This window comes from Nicotiana tabacum, chromosome 3 (genome assembly GCF_000715075.1).
Source record: "Nicotiana tabacum cultivar K326 chromosome 3, ASM71507v2, whole genome shotgun sequence".
Classification (NCBI taxonomy): Eukaryota; Viridiplantae; Streptophyta; class Magnoliopsida; order Solanales; family Solanaceae; genus Nicotiana; species Nicotiana tabacum.
In genome coordinates this window covers 44540512-44554781 of record NC_134082.1, presented here as the reverse complement: position 1 = coordinate 44554781, position 14270 = coordinate 44540512, and positions in this window count along the sequence as shown.

Below are 14270 nucleotides of genomic sequence, written 5' to 3'. Positions count from 1 at the left end.
AAGCCCCTCGGGCTCCAATACGAACATCCACACAAGTATAAAAATTATCATACAACTCACTCGCAAGCTGAAATCATCAAACTAATATCTAAAATCAAAAACCATTCACTAAAACTCAAAATTTTCAAAGTTTAAACTCAAATTTACAACTTTTCACATTAAGCACCGAAACAGCCTCGAGTCACCCGAGGCCCCAACCAAACATAAGTACAAGTCCAAATCATCTTACCAACCTATTAGAATCGTCAAAAGACCAATCTAAGATTGTTTACCAAAAACGTTGATCATGGTCAACTCTAGTCACCTTTAAAGTCAAAACTCATATTTTCTTCAAAATTTCACATTTAAACTTTATCAACATGGACCACGCATGCTAATCATCAAATAGAGCTACAACAGATCGTGAAACACAAAAAAGAAGCTAGTACTCAAAAAGACCTGTCAGGTCGTTACATTGTACTGGCCTGATAAGATGGCCTTTACCAAAGGAACCCTGCCCCCAGATGAGGCACCACTGAATCCTCCAAAAGATGGGGCCTCTTGTTAGAGGTCATCTCCCTAGCCTGGCCCCTGTTGCACTCAATCCTCCTGGCACTACTACCTGAGTAAAAGAAATCATAGTCTCAGCCTCTCAGGTCATCTGAAGTCTGATGCCATGTGTAAACCCGCGATGAACCTCCATACCTTCTCCTTCTCAGTAGGGATCAAAGATAGGTGCATGGAGAGACAAATCCACATATATAGTCTCACACTGAGTGACACTCATGATGCTCTACAGAAGACGCTCGAACGAAATAAATTTTTCCAAGAACAACTGCGAAAACTAAGCCCATGTGAGAGGAGGTAATCCTGCTGCTATGCCCAACTCATAAACCTGCCACCACCTCTCTGTAGAACCATGCATGTAAAAGATGGTGAAATCTAATTCATTGAACTCCATTAGTCCCAAGTTGCACAAAATCTCATGGCAACGGTCCAAGAAGTTCTGACTGCTAAAGTGAGGGGGAAATAACTTAGTGATCCTATCCAACATTTTCAGCTTATCAGTTGACACCACGGGCCTGTCCACGAGCTCTGTGGCAACAATAGGCCAAACTACCCCAACTAGTAGAACTCCTAGGGTCTGATAACCATGGGCCATCTGCTCTAAGGTATAAGTAGGGGGAGTCTGAGCACTTTCCCCGATCGGAGAAATGACTAGTACCACTGTAAACATACCGGCCTGAGCCATACGCTCCATAAAGCCAACCATGTGGACTAAGGCATCCTGAAGTAATGGGGTACTAATGAACTCCTCTAGGACCAGAGCTGGTCCTACTGGCTCAACCTAATTTGGAACCTCGGCATCCTGAGCTATTTGGGGGCTCGACTACGGGTGTTGTTACATGTGCTCTAGGCTGAGCTATACCTTCACCTCTGCCTCTGCCCTTGCCTCGGCCCATGCCCCTGGTAGTGGCTGCAACCTGAGGCTCCAGCTCATACTCGACTGTGGATGAAGTACGAGTCCTCACCATCTGTGAGAGAATAAGAGAAGAAAGATTCAAACCTCATGATAGAACAAAGTCATATGACAGAGAAAGAAAGAAAGTGAAGTTTCTTATAGCCTCTAGAAGATAAGTACAAACGTCTCTACATCGATCCTCAAGAGTCTCCCAAGTTAGCTCATGACTCGTGAGACCTATACAACCTAGGGCTTAGATACCAACTTGTCACGACCCAAAATCCCAATGCACGGGTCGTGATGGAGCCTAACACCGCTCTCTAGGCAAGCAAACACATAATAGCAAATACGAAAGAAATGAAACTAATGATTAGCAACAAAATGATAATATAGGGTAAAATGACACCACAACATACATAATAAGTCTAAAGATCAACACCAACGATCAACCATCCCAAGACGTGGAGTCAAGAGTACACGAGCTACTAGAGTTTACTAGATACATTGTCTTGAAAAAAATATAATATTGTTTGGAAAGTAGAAATAATACAAAAGAAATGGAAAGATGACACTAAGGCCTGCGAACGATATGCAACTCTATCTAGAATTGTCTATATGGTATATGCTAAGCACCTCTCACAACTCCGCTTGTACCAATGTGCGAGTTTTCACAAGAATTGCAGAAGTTTAGTATGAGTAAAACTCAACCAACGTACTCTGTAAATGTCGAGCCTAACCCCGATGAGGTAGTGACGAAGCCAAGCCAAGACACCTAGAAAAACCCTGTGCAGTTAACTATCAAGAAATAATGAGATGATAATTAGAGTATCAAGTATATTAACAGGATAACACATATGAGAGAGATAATAATTACTTAAAGGACATGAAATGGAAAGTAAAGGAAGGTGCTACTAAGTAAACCACAACTCATGCTTCTATAACAACTCTGAGCCAACCTTTCAAAGGTAATTTACGAAGCTACAAAACCAAGTCATCAATGTGAATATGGTACGACATCACCTTTCGTGTTTATACTCTCATCCTCACAACATAATATAATATCTAGCACAGAAAAAACCTTTGTGTCTATCATCACTTTCTCTCAAGCATGGTAACACCCTTCGTGCAATGATATTGATATATGAATAAAGCACGAAAATATCCCTCGTGTACACTCAAGATCCCTCACAATCACAGAAATACCCTTTGTGCATTTCATTCTTCCACACCAAGCATCACATATAACAAAATATGAAGCAAGGAGGGAAGCATAATCAACATCAAAGATAATATTCGAACATAGCTAGTCATTTATTACTCAAATAACTCAAACAAGATTTAGAAACTACTCTAGTATAAAAAAGGTTTGATATTTAACATATTTGAAAAAGTCAATAAAAAGTCAATGCAGACTCACGTGGTCAAAATTCGAACTTAAGACCAAATTGCGATTACCTCTCCCCCCTCCCCGAGTCCAAATATGTGATTTGTTTTGAGATCCGACCAAAAATTTGAGGTTTAAATCTCAATTTTACTAAATCCCTAAATTCTACCCAAAACCATATTTCTACTTTATGAAATCTTAGATTTGATAGTTGAAATAAATGAAAAGGTAATAGGAATTGAACAAAAACAAGTTAAACTTGCTAACCTATGAAGTTGGAAAGAATTTACTCTCCAAAAAGTGCCTCTATGGAGTCTAGGTTAAACAAATGGTGTAAAATGAGCTAAGTCCCGAAATATCAATCTTTTACCTATTTGTAGATACTGCAATTGCGAACTATTATTCGCAGTTGCGGTGTTCGCAAATGCGAATAGTGTCTGAGCCTCGCAGATGTCGCAAATGCGACCAAACCTTCGCATTTGCGAAGGATTATCCCCTCGCAAAAGCATTCAAAGCTTCGCAAAAGCGAAGCTATTCCTTAGCTCTCCAGGGTCGCAATTGCAACACAGCCCTCGCAATTGCGATGCCCCACCATTTGCAAAAGTGACCAACACTTTGCAAAAGCAAAGTTGCCTAGTCCCTTCCCATCTTCGCAAGTGCGATCGAACACTCGTAAATACGATGGTTGCATTTGCAAATAGATCCTGACAATTGCGAGATCTATAGTCCAGCAACACCAACAACTCTACAACTATTCAAAAACAATACACAACCTATTTGAAACTCCATCGATCCCTCAAGCTCAAATCCGAACATTCACACAAGGATATTAACATCAACCGAACACACCCGTAAGCTCAAATCATCACAACAACCTCTAAAATCAAGAACTGATACCCAAAACTCTAGATTTTTTCAAATTCAAACCCAATTTTCCAACCCTTTACACAAAGAGCTGAAATGGCCTCAGGTCACCCGTGATCCAACTAAACATGTGTACAAGTCCAAAATCATCGTTCGAACCTATTAAAATCATCAAAACACTGATCCGAGGTCGTTTACAAATTTTTTGACTGTGGTCAACTCTAGCCACTTTCAAAGTCAAAATCACATTTTCTTTAAAAAATTCACATTGAACCTTTCGAAAATCGATACAAACCATGCAAACAAGTCATAAATCATCAAACAGCACTATAAAAGGTATCGAAACACAAAAATGAGGAATTATGCTCAAAACAACCTATTGGGTTATTACACTCTCATCCTTTGCTTCACCAAGAACCTCCTTTAAATAGGTCATCTCATATTCATGATTAGAAAAAACTTTTAATATCGTTGGTGATGGTGATGAAGAGGTATGGACTTGGGTCGTGCAGTGATGGTGGTGAAGAGGCGTTGGCCTGGGCCGGGTTGGGTTTTAATTAGAAAATGGAGTGGGCCTTTATATTAAAATGAGAGCTTGCCACATGGATTTTTTAAGATTAGAAAAAGGATTTAAATAGCGATAGGCAAATATGATCCAAAAGTATGATGGTAAGGTAGTTATACAATGAAACTAAAACAGAAGGTAGATGTAGCTTATTTTTGATCGTTGAGTGGCAAATATAGCCTTTTTGTTGATTTAAGCGCTAATGAGAGATGAAGGCGTGCCTGTATTATCGAATAGATGGTGATGTATTGGACAAGCTTGCTTGTAACTTAATTAATTTATCGAGTACTTAGAATTTCTTACTCGCACCAATAACAGATTTGGACATATGGAAGAAATTACTTAGTATTTTTACTTTTATTAAAATTTGAACATGAGACCTCATGGTTTTCTTGTTACCTCTTGGAACACTAGGTCATACTATTGGGACTTTGATTCATAATTAAATAACAGATTTTATGTATTAAAATAATAAAATCTTACGCCTTCATTTGTACCACTTTCTTCAGTTACTATTTTACCCCGCTAGACGACTATTGGTCGTTAAATATTGTAGCCCCACCTCGATTGTCACAATATTGGTGCAAATTATCTAGGAGCTCAATTATGTATACTTGGGGTTGTTTCAGCATTAGGAGGTAGAAGTGGCGCTCTGGCATCACTATTAGTGTTCTCATACGGATTAGTTATGGAATTGTAGCAATGGAGCTCCAGTAAAAGTGGGAATTCAACTTGGTGATGCAATTAATCATTGTTTGAGTTTCATTTGAGCTGATTTAAGGCTTGAGGGTGATTATTTTGAGCTTAAGAAATAGATATCTAGCCATTATAGGTTTTGATTATCGAAGAATATTGTGGTGCTGCTATCGAAACAGACAAATAGTGTTCACCATGGTTTATCAAGGGTAAATTTAGACCATATTGCATAGTTCGAGGGAAAATTTGACCCTTTTTCCTTGTAAAACAAGGCCTACATGTTGGACACATAGGGTGCCAAATACTTCATTAGATACTAAGATTCTTCTTTTAGACAATAAACGCAAATTTAGCCAGATTTGACTCAATTATTATCAGATGGCAATTTAAAACCATTTCGTATAGTGCAACAGTGAATTTTGACATTTTTTCCCTACTAAAAAAGAAAATAATTTTATTAACAAAAAGGGACATATTTACTCCCTACTATTGAAAATAAGATATATTTATCCTCTATTCAGTTTGCTAATAAATTCACCCTTACCATTATACTTTAGGGTTATTTTTACCCCTCACCCATTAATAACTTATTTGGATGGTTGTTACATATTATTTTGTAATGTATCGTATTATATTGTATTGTTTTGATAAACATAATATTTGGATAGATTGTATCATTTGTCATGGTTTCATGATGTCATGCGCTAGTAATATGAAGAATAAACTTACAATAGTAAAAAGAAAAAATAGGATACATGATAGAATTATTATATAAAAAGGTAGGATAAAGGATAAAATATAGTAACTATTGCTCCCTACGTTTCATATTAAATGAGGTACTTTCCTTTTTAGTCTGTTCCAAAATAAATGACACATTTCTAAATTTGAAAATAATTCAACTTTAAACTCTTTCATTTACCCATTTAGCCTTAATGAGAAGCTTTTATAGCCACACAAATGTCATGACCCCACAAACTTTTTACCCCTTAAGCTTTTAAGACCACAAGTTGTAAAAGTCTTCTCATTTTTTCTTAAATTCCGTGCCGAGTCAAACTACTTCATATAAAATGAAACGGAGGGAGTAATAATAAGGAAGGGAAAATGAGAGGAAAAATAAGGTAATGATGCGACCATACCAAATCGGTCATTACATAAAGTTGCATTTTTCATCGTTACGTAACAATAAATTTAACAATACAATTTAATAAAATTAAAATAACAATCAAACTAAATATTATATTTAAAGTAACGATACCATATAATATAACAAGTAACAAGCACTAAATCCTCCATCCAAAATTTAAATATTCATGTGGCATGATTGGACTAAAAGACCCCCCATCTTAAATGAATAACCCACCCCTTCAGTTGAAAATCTGATGCTTCCTCCGTGTACTATTTTAATAACCGGATCGGTTATTTTGAGTATTTGCATCCAGTTTGGTGGTTTGAGGTCATGAATAACTTTATATGGTGTATTATGATTTGCGTGTATCGTCGGTTTTGATTTTCGAGTAGTTCAAGATTGATTTGGAACAGTGATTCTCAACTAGGAAGCTTTAAGTTGGAAGAGTTGACCATGTTTGAATTTTATGTAATTGACCTCGGATCGGAGTATTGATGGTTCTGTTAGGCCAGGATAGTGATTTTGGACTTGGTCATATGCCCGAATTTGAATTTGGTTATTTCTAGAAGGAGGCTCTAATTGGAGAAGGTTGTCAATTTGAAGGTTTAGAAAGTTGATAGGTTTGACCGGGAGTTGACTTAGATGTTATCATGTTTAGATTGTTCTTCCGAGATGTTACACCCCATATTTTGAACGTAAGGTTACGTCACAAGTCAATTGATGTAAGCTTAGAAATGAGATTGAAAATACATAAAGTAGTTAATCATGTTACCATGGAGGTTACAAATATTTAGGATCATGAATAACAAGTACCAAGATAGTTGAAAGGCTTAAAAGCTAAACGAATTGAAGAAAACAAGTTTCGTTGAAAGTCGACAAGTTGAGAATATTATAACATGTAATTTTGGGGTGAGACTAGGTTCTTAACATGATAAGGAGGTTATTATGATTTATTTTAGTTGTATGATAATTGTGTGTCATGTTTTTAAGTCAAGCGAGTTGTGAAACAAAAGTTGGCAAAGGTCATCAGAAGTTACATTCATAAATGTGCTGAAAATTAGGTCAAGTGTAGCTGATCTTTTTTCTCAATATACTTGGAATTACGAGATGATCAACTTACCAAATTGAAGTTCTACGAGTCTAGTTTATAACTCATTAGACCATTTGTAAATACGATATCGGAGTAGAGAGATATTTGTATTTTTGCGAGACCGCGCAAACTGCATAGGTGACAAGTAGGTGTGTCACCTACTTGTTTAAATGAAGGGACCAAATAACTCTCCAAAAAGGGGTGACCAAGGGTCCTTTTTAGGGATGAATTAAATTATTTCATTCACTCATATTTCAGACTAAGAACTTCAAATTGAAATCCTGCAACCCCTCCTCCAATAATACCACACAAACCCTAGGTGATTTCGGGTGATACGAAGTGATTCTAGTGTCGAAAATCCCGGACAACTTACTAGTTTTCCTTTCTCCTTCTTGTATCTACGTTGGAGGACTAATTTTGGATGAAGATGGACCAGTTTTCGTGGGTTCTACTCAATTCAAGGTTATTTTGTGCTTCTTTTTTCCTTATCTAAGCTTCTACAATTTGTAGCTCGATCGTAAAGACTAGAACTTGCGAGTTTCGAAAAATTATATTTTTTTTGTTGTTGCAACTATTGATTGGTTGTGAACTTATTTTTAAGTTGATTTTTGGCTGGTTTATATGATAAGAGGCTTAATTATATGCTATTGGTTGTGTTTCTTGATTTGAAAGAAAAGAAATAAGTCGGAAACATGTATTAGTAATCTGAAAAATTAATTTTGAGTTGCTGAACTTGTCGGACTATTACGGGGTCGTTTTAAAGTTGTATTGTGGCTGAAAATTAGTAGGGATAATATAACAAGCAAAGTTTAATGTTGTTGATAAATTATGGAATGAGGAAGAGGTTTAAAACTATAGTTGTTTAGTCACAAATCAAGCTTGCCACTTGCTGGGATTGTTAAACTGTATTGAAAGGCTTATTATGAGTATTTGTTGATGTTGTTTGGGCTATTGTTGGCTTTTCTAACTTGTGAGAAGCCATATAAATAGGGGAGATGCAGTCCGTTTTAACGTAGAATAAAGTGTGTCGTTCAAATGCAATAAGCTATGGCATTCGTATTGTGACAAAAGTATTATTCATTGCTTGTAGACATATGAGTTGCATGTTAAGTTAGCTTGAGGATTGGACGGGATATTGTGAGGTATGTAAGTTCTTTGGCATGATTCCGTAAGTTATGTTACCCTTATAAGGAATACGGGACGAGGCTTTGTATATGTATTATACCGACGATTAAGGTCCGTTCACGAGTATAGTCATATGAATGTTGAAATGGATTGTGTTGGTCGCATTTTCATGTATTCTTAAGGAGTAAATAGAGCCTTCCGAAAGGTCCTTGTCTTTTATATGTAACAAGACATCTAGATGTTAATTAAAAATTATATACGAATGGTCTGACGAATCAGAAGCAATATAGTGTCCGTATAATGATGGATAGTTATATACGAATAGTTCAACAAGGTAGCATAATGTATAGTTTGCAGAATGATAAGAATATTTCGACCTAAAGAATGGCACAACTTCCAATACCTACACGCTTGTGTTCACGAAACTTATAAAGACCCACAAAAATAGTTACGTTTCTCTCAAGTTAAATAAGGTTGATTATACATGAGGGTGATGTTAAGAGACGATATAAATTACCTATGGACTCATAAATTATAGAATATGATAGTTTAGCAATAAGAATATAAGTTGATAGACACACACACACACACACACACACACACACACACACACACACACACACACACACACACACACACACACACACACACACACACACACATATATATATATATATATATATATATATATATATATATATATATATATATATATATATATATATATGTGTATAATGAGTAGCCTCACAAGCTAAGAATATTACATAGCTATAAGTAGAAAGAATCATGTAATCCCCAGAAATGAGTCGTGATGTGAAATAAGGATAGAAGTACGATTTCAAATTAGTTACAACATTCTTTATGGATAAGTAATATAGAGTACGAAGGATGATGTAGAAAGTGGCTAAGGAATAAGGATTGATTATTGTAACAAGTTACTCACGAACTGGTATGTTATGAATACGAGTTTATCTATTGATGATTGAATGATGTCTGCATGAGTGATATGAAATGAATATGTATAATACATGACCCCTACGGACGGTCTATGAATGCGTAGGTGTACAGTGAAGCCCTATGGATGGTCTATGAATACATAAGTGCATAATGATGGTTGGTTATGGACGGTCTAAGTTGCACGCATAGCCACACCTTAGTATTATGAGATATACGGGCGATCTACTATGTTACGCGTATAGGCCACAGTTATTCATATTTATGAGTGAGCCTTACGGACGGTCTCTTACTAAACGCGTAAGTGCCACTTTTCTGTTTCAGTGTAGCCCTACAGATGTTTGATCTGTCTGAGGTAAGTATTCAGATATAAGGTATGATGGCTAGAAGAATGTTATAGATGAAGTTTCATAATATGATGGTTTCCAGTACAGATAGCATATGGGAACAAGTTCAGGTATAGCATGACATGAATTAGATGTATATATGATATTCGCGACATTATATGTTCTCGGCCAACAGAGTCTTTCCTTTTCAGTCTACATCATTTGTAAGGCAAGTTGGATAATTCAATACTTGGATATGTTATGAGTCAGAATAAGGTAAGTATGATTCCCGGATCTCATTGACCTCCAAATTTCTTTCAGTATATCATATATACATGTTAGTTCAATTTCAATTAAGTTATTCATATGTTATCTACCGTACATACTTAGTACATTTCTTTGTACTAATGTCCCATCGTCGGGGCACTGCATTCAGGTCTGCAGGTTCAGGTATCCAATTTGTCGGGCTCTTATTATAAGGAGTTGATATCCAGCTGAGGATTGGCAAATCTCTATTTTATCCAAAGTACAATCGAGTCTAGATGTTATTAGACTGTCCTATGTATATATATACTTATGTGTAGGTCAGTGTCCTATCCTAACCATATTTTTATGTCAGATACTCTTAAAGGCTTCGTAGACACATGTTCAATATGTACAACATATTAGAGGCCTTGACGGCCCGTGTGTATCCATGTTTTGAGTACGATGGCTCGCTGATGCAACATTTTCCCACTTTCAGTCGCATAGTACGAGTTGTGGCTATTTTGGCCTGTGATAGTTACAGTAAGAACGAGTTCAGCCAAGTCGACCTATGTATATTCTAGTTTTCATCGAATGATCATGAGTTTTAGAGTGGTTGACTCGTCCAATATGACACTGAGTGCTAACCATGCCTCCCTAGATTTGGGGTGTAACACGAGAGTTAGAATAGGTTTGTTATGTCATTTGGAACTTGTGTGCAAGATTTGAGGTGATTCCGAGTTGTTTAGACATGTTCGGCGTAAGTTTGGAATTTGGAAATTTGAAATAGTTCATTAAGCCCGAATTGAGGTGAGATTCATGGTGTTTATGATATTTTGTGGAATTTGAGGCCTTGAGTAGGTCCGTGTTATATTTTGGGACTTGTTGGTACGTTCAGACGGGGTCTTGAGGGGCTCGGGTATAGTTCAGATTGATTTTGGACCATTTCTCTCATGTTTGCATTGCTAGTTTTTACTGATGTTAGCTGTGAATCGCGTTCGTGGGGGTATCATCATGTTAGCAAATAAGTAATTGGATGAGAGGAGATTTATTCTTCGCGAAGGTTATTTGTTTGACTAGGAACTTTCCCTCTTCACATTCGCGAAGAGGAGGTCGCGTACGCATTGAGGAGCTGGGAGCTATTGGGATTGCCTTCACGTTCGCGAAGGGTTGGCATATTTATGCATAGCGTTTACGAGATTAGTGCCGCGAATGCGAAGTGTATTATGTGGGCAATGATTTTTTGTGCTTTGCGGTCGTGAAGTTGGTCCCGCAATTGCGAAAGGGTTTACCTAGAGCGGTGTTATAAGTACTCTATTTCAAGGGTTTTGGTTATTTTATCATATCTTGAGATTGAGAGCTCAGATTTGGGCAATTTTTAGGCGACTTTCATGATTTTGATTGGGTTTCGAGCCGTTCATAGGTCGATTCACGGGGGATAGCATTTTTAGAGCATTGGTTTGGCTTGATTGAGATAGGTATCTTACCTAAATTTGTTTGAGGAACTAGTTGCTTGAGTTATTTTTCATGGCTACATGCTATGAGTGGCGCACATGTGTGGGGTTTAGTCCATGTGCGTGCATCAGGCTATTCTTCATGTTCGGGGTAAGTGCTTAGGCTATGATATGCCTTGAATTGGTTTCTAAGCTTAATGCTGTGATCTTTCTTATATTTGCACCCCTGTTGTGAGCTATTTGACTTTGAGGTTAATCTCCTGATTGAACTTGTTAATTGCTACTTTCGTGATGTATTTTCCTGATTGAGCTCTAATAGCATACGTTACACATGCATACATGTTAACATGTCACTTATACCAGTCCAGGAACATAAAATTTGATGTTCATTGATCTTGTACATGTATTCTTGTATATCTTATTCCTATGTGATATGGATTGGACTGGTAGCCGGTGACCACACCAGGTTGATTGTGATATTGAGCCTGTGATCACGCTAGATAAATTGTGATATTCATCCCGTGACCACGCCATGCGGATCTTGATATTGAGCACGTGACCACACCAGGAGGATTGTGATATTGGCACGTGAGTTGTTCGTGCGAATATGAGATATTGATATTATTTGCACGTGAATTGCCCGTGCGATTGATATTATTAGCACGTTAGTTGTCCGTGCAGGACTTGAGTTGTCTGTGCAGCTTGTGAATATAGACTTACCCCCTTAGGGTCACCCTCTCATGTTCTTTATTGATGGCGTACACGTAGATTGTGAGAAACCGATGGATTTCTAGTTGATGTGGACTTTGGAAAAAGCTGCTCAATGGTTGGTTTGGTTATGGTATCTCTGAGGAAGGACTGGCCAATATTTGTTCTGGTTATTGTATTTCGTCTTTACTTTCATTTTCCTGGGTTGTTTGCCTGATTTATTTGCATATACTCTTTATATGCCGGATTGTTGATTGAGCAGAGTTTGTTAATTTATCTTGTGTACCAAGGTGGTTTTATCTGTGACTCATGTCTTGATCATATTAGTTTTTTGTACTTGTTGGAATTATGAACTGTACAAGTGATTAGCGAGTATTATTTATAATTCTTGCTTTTATTACCTCGCCAAGGTTAGTTATGATACTTTTTGAGTATATGGGGTCGGTAGTACTCATACTACACTTTTGCACCTTGTGTGCAGATCTTGGAGCTGAGATGCTGTTGATGATGGAAGCTGACATTGAAGATGTACATGTTTTCCGGATATAGCTACCATTCATTCTTGGTAGTTTTAGTTTTGTAATTTGTTTATGTATATTCCAAACATATGTTGTATTTATTTTTATACCAGCTTTTTCTAAGTCTTAGTAGCTCATGACTTGTATTACCAATCATTGGGTTATTGTATAGAATCTCAGTTATTGCACTTATTGATTCCTTATTATTTTAATAGAATTGTATTGATTGTTATTTGGCTTATCTTGAAGGTTAGGCTAGGTGTCATCATGGCTAGGTGGATTTTGGGTCGTGACAAGTTGGTATCAGAGCTTTAGGTTCATAGGTTCTACGAGTCATGTGCAAGTGTCTAGTAGAGTCTTGCGGATGTATGATGATGTCCATACTAATCTTTGAGACTCTACGAGGCATATAGGAAAATCTCCCATCTCTCTTTCTTTATCGTGCGACATTGATTTAGCTTTAAGCGTATCCTTTGGAATTTCTTCCATTCACTTGTATATTATGTTGTGCACTTAGTATCAGTTGTTCATTGATGAATTGTAACGTCATGCATGGGAGCAAGATGTATTATTTATGTTGAGGAGTTAGGCTAGTCTGGAGGACTTGAGGCTAGATTCATACTGCATCTTGGGCTCGATATTTTCAGTTATGTGAGTATGTGCATTTAGACTCATATGTCCGGTAGTCTCCCTAGGAGTGGGATTAATGGCTTAAGTGAGTGGTTAGATAGCAATATTATAAGTATTGTGTGACTGAGAACTATACTTAGATGATTTGGATGTGATGAAAAGAATTTTGCTTGGGATGCGAAAAGACTATGGATGCTTGATCTCTGCCTTGATGTGTTGTATGGTCTTGAGTTATGAGGGTGTTGGGTAACTTTTAGTTATTCATTTGAGCAATGGAGTAAATTATCGTGTCTTGTTGACGAGCTCAAACTCGGGAGGATTCAGTGATTACATAGTGGTTGTGACCATGATAGGGCACATAGAGATGCAATTTGAGGCTAAGAAGGCGGGTTATTACCTGCAAGGTGGTCTACAAATGTGTGATCTTTATGATGTTTCTGTAAAGAGTTTCCTTTTTATCAATGGGGTGTGTATGTACTGCAATTTGAGTTCAAATCGCTTGAGGAAGTTTGCATGACTGTTGAGGATGAATATGCGCTTAGTAGATGGTTTGAGGTATTTTATGATTAGTGCTACATGAGCGTATGAAGGATTAATTGAATTGTAGTGAGGGATTTTGGTGGTTATAGAGTAAAGGTTTGTGGGTTATCGGATGTTATGTTCTATGGCTTCAAGCCTAGTGGGGGACTCTGCTATCGACAATCAGATTGCATTATTATGTGTTATATTAATTTTGGTCTGAGGCATATTTGCGGATTGGCTTACTTGAAGAGAGTGATTTTGAGGATGACTCGAGTAAGGAAATTTTTGGGTGCATGGTGTATTATACTTTATGGGTATATGAAAATCTTTAAGTAATTTAGGCTATTATTTGTGGTAGACGTAGTATGTAGAGAGAAAGGAGGATTTGTTTAGTTGCTTAAAGGTGGGGGTTACTTCTTTCGGTGCTTGTGTGCTAATGGGGCACAAGTTTCTAGGCTCATAGTGGCGTCTATTGGAGATTTGAGCAGAGTGGATGACTCTCGAGAAGGTTCTAATGAGTTCAAGGTTCGTATGTGGTATTTGAGGGTTCCCTAGATTTGTATATGACTAAGATAGAAGATTTTGCAGTGGGTGGTGTCGAGACTTGCGCTATTTTTATATCAT